This window comes from Elephantulus edwardii, unplaced genomic scaffold (assembly GCF_000299155.1).
Source record: "Elephantulus edwardii isolate Elephantulus edwardi_28Jun2011 unplaced genomic scaffold, EleEdw1.0 scaffold00218, whole genome shotgun sequence".
Lineage (NCBI taxonomy): Eukaryota > Metazoa > Chordata > Mammalia > Macroscelidea > Macroscelididae > Elephantulus > Elephantulus edwardii.
In genome coordinates, this window is record NW_006399968.1 from 1823427 (window position 1) to 1827425 (window position 3999).

The 3999-nt window shown below is 41.7% G+C and overlaps 1 pseudogene; it reads right to left on the reverse strand.

The window, feature by feature from the left end:
• Positions 1 to 1652: 1652 nt before the first annotated feature.
• Positions 1653 to 3999, reverse strand: part of LOC102857345 — an 11335-nt pseudogene continuing 8988 nt past the window's right edge.

Below are 3999 nucleotides of genomic sequence, written 5' to 3' on the forward strand. Positions count from 1 at the left end.
TGATACAGGCCATGGTCTTTGCTATCACTTGTTATGCATCAGAGAGTTGGACAATGACTAGGGAAGATAGAAGGACAATTGATGCCTTTGAGCTGTGGTGTTGGAGAAGAGTATTGAGGGTACCATGGACTGCTAGGAAAACAAACAGATTTATCCGGGAAATGGTTAAACCAGGAGGCTCCTTGGAGGCAAGAATTCTGAGGCTTCGTCTGACATACTTTGGACATGTTGTAAGGACCTTTGAGAGGGACATCATGCTTGGGAGGGTGGAGGGACAATGCAGGAGGGGAAGGCCCTCTATGAGGTGGATTGATTCAGTGACTGGGGTAATCAGGTTGGGAGTGTCAGAGACAGTGTGATTGGCACAGGACAGAGCAGAGTTTAAGGCTGTTGTACATAGGGTCGCTATGAGTCACAAGCGACTTGATGGCACATAACAACAACAACAACATTCCAACTTTATAAATAAATCAGAGTGATATTAGAAAAAAAGCACAATTCTTTTCCAAGATGTATGGAGTGTCCTGGAGTCTGAGTTGACTCCTTGGCAGTGCATTTTATGTTGGGCTGCTTTCCAAAAGGTAAGTGGTTCTAATCTAAGAAGGGCTGTCTTCTTGTTTATTTTTGTTTTGGGGTTTAAAAAATATCCTTCTTTTGTTTTATTATTACTATTCATTTTAATGAAAATTTAGTCTTTGGATTTCCCTCCATTCATTGTTGCACTTTTCGCCCTGCCCACCCCTCCCCCACAGTTCACACTTCTCTTTGAAAAGTAAAAGAAAAATTCTTTCATTGTTATACAATGCCTCCCCTCAAGTCCACTCCATTATGCAGCCTTCATTCTGGACTCCTGTCATGACAATAATACACAATCATATATCTCTTTTAAACAGTTCTCTCCCTCATTTGTTTAAATACAGTATACATAATTTATCTCATCTTTCTCAGACTCCTCCCAACCCTGATGTCAAGTCCTGTTTCACAACAGTGGCACTATGTAATTTTTGTCCTTCTGTGACTGAGATATTTCACTCAGCGTAGTGTCCTCCAGGGTCACCATTTTGAATAATATTGCATGAGTTCCTTGTTTTTCAATGCAGTGTAGTATTCCATTGTGTGAATATACCACAGCTTCTCTATCCATCTGTTTGTTGATTGGCACTTAGGTTATTTCCAACTCTTTACTATTGTGAACAGAACCGCAATTAAGATGGGTGTACATATTATCTGCTTGGGTGGCAGTTATGGTATCTTTGGGGTAAATTCCCAGTAGTAGAATTTCTGGGTTAAATGTTATTTCTATTTGCTACTTTTTTTTTAATTAAACAAAGGTCTATTGCAATATTCATAGTGACTGTTTATAAACATTACAGTCTTCATAAAGCCTATAAAGTATATCCTCAGTTTTATAAAAGAAGTGCAGATTGTCTCAAGGTAAAAAATGCAGTGCTCGCTGCTATAAAGCTCTCTGTCGCATTAGGATGTGTGGCAATGAGTATTACTCCAGAAAACATTACCATGTTCCTATATTTTGGACGTCAGTTAAGCACAAATGACTGCAGCAGGAGAACGCTTTTTAGTGGCTGGGCTGAGAAAGCTAAAGCTTAGAAAGAAAAAGGCAGAGGGTGTGAGCAACAAAGGTTGGAACCAAATTATTGCAAAAGGAGATTAGCAATAAGAAGTGAGGAGGGAGACCATCCACTCCCCTCTGACAGGACTCTGTCCTTAAACATCAAGTTCTTGGCAGGAAGTGGAACTCCAGTATCGGCATTCAATGAGAACACATTGGGGAAACTAGCATCTGTGTGGACATCCAGTGTTGAAGCACCTTCCTGGAATGAATGAACAAAGTTGAGGACTTGTAGAGAGAGTTTTCTACTGGAATATAAGATATTTTGAAGGCTCTCTTTTCTGTAAAGGCCATGTATAGCAATTTTCCTGCAAACCTTCCGATTTAACCCACAGCTAAACAGTGGAATTCCAAAGCACAATTTGAGAGGAACCCAGTCGGCTTCTGCTGTGGCCCCAGAGTTTTGCTTTGTGGTTGAATCTATAATTGCTTCCTCAATGACCATTTCAAAGGATTCTATACTTCTATTTACATCTGAGCCAGAAGCCAAATCATGTTCTCCTCTCTCATAGGGAGCATCGCTGAGCTTTCGGTGTGCAAGATGACTAGAGGCGTTCAGCATCATGACGTAGCCACAAAAATGCTGCAGGTCCACTTTGCTCCTCGAAGTCCGCAATTCTTTGTGAGCCCCCATATTGACCCGGGTAAACTCTCCTTATAGTTCTGATTCATCAAATGGGAAAGGTATATGGATGGTTTCTCCTATCCCATGTAAACCATGTCCCTGTATTAAAACCGCAGAATGTGTTAAAGCATCATTCAGCATTGTGAGCACATTTAAAGTAGGAACTACCACAGGATCATGGCCCCAAGATGTAATCAGTAATCGATCATAACCCTGGAATGTATCTGGCAGTTTTTGAAGCCTTGTACCTTTGGATAGTAAGAGAGATGGCGGTCCTTGCCCAGTGATATGATAAATGAACAGTTTAAATCAGACAGAGCTGACTTCTGGGATGGCTGGTCCAATATGCTGAGGGGTGCAGCTGCTCACAGGTCAGATTTCATTGGTCAGAGGCACCATGGAAACAAGCAGAGTGTCATTTTTGTTCAGAACTCTGCTGCAAGTTGCAGGGTCCAAACCAAGAAGGCTTTCACAGTGTAAGAGATCCAGTGGGAAACCATAACCAGGTTGATCTGGCTGTGTAGTTTGTGCAACTAGATCCTCATTATGACGTAAAAATAGAATTGTGTTCCTCAGAGTAAGTGCATGATCAAAGTATCTCTGTGCTTCGCCTTCCCCAGTGCTCTGGACCTTTTCCAGTTCTATAAGAAAGCTGTCCAGAGACTCATCTGAGAGCTTGCCAACTTCAAACATCGTGACTGCATGACTTTTCAAGTTTGGTGAAAGATTCCCCATCATTAAAAAGGCAGTAGGAGTTGAATCAAACAGGAATACAGTACACTTAGTATATCCTGTAGGCGGATTCAAACTGCATATGCTGGCTGTGTCAGCTGGATCTTCCTGTTGTGTAGGTGTCAGTAGCAGATGAAACTTCTTGTGCAAGACTCTTACTTCCCCCACCATCCCACAACAGGAGCATCTTTTGTGGATCGAAAGTACTCTTCAATCCGTTCACAAATGGAACATTTCGCCATGATGAATGAAGCTGATCCAAAGTTATTACTTGTCCCTTCTTATGGGCAAAGCCCAGTCGGCAATACATTGAAACAGCATTCACTAGCGATAAGTCTATCTCAAGGACATTTGGAAGCTCTGCAACATTAGTATGCTCATCTATGGAAACAAAGATCTTATAGGATCCCTGCACAGGATTCATCACAAAACCTTCAAGAGGAGGAACTGTTACGCAACTGTCATCAGAAATTGATACATCCAGGTAAACAAATCCTTTGTTATATAAATTATGTACTACATTTTAATCTCGTTATCCAGAGAGCTGAGGACCAGAATGATGATCTGGTCAACAGCACATTTCTCAGGCACAGTACATATCTTTACGTCATCCTCTGTGATGTAGCCAGCCTGTACCATCCACCAGCCTCAATGGTAATGTCCACTGGCTTCATTGGCAGGAGATCATGGGCAGTTTTCCTTCGGAAAAACTTTTTTGAGGATCTGCACTGATTCATAAGATTAATGTACTGGTTCTTCCTATGCCAAGGAGTCTTAGACAGTCAGCGGCCATAAAATTGGGCGAGTCATAACTTTTCTCACTGTTCATTATATCCTCCATAATCCCTGTACAGACTAAGAAGAAGGATTGGCCATCCACTTCTGAAATGGCAGGCCTCTGAAAACCCTATGTACAACACAACACATGTAGACGAACAGAAACGGCAACCTAGGTAGAACTGTCAAGCATGGAAATACAAAGGAAGAGGAACAGTTGTAAGCAGACACTAGT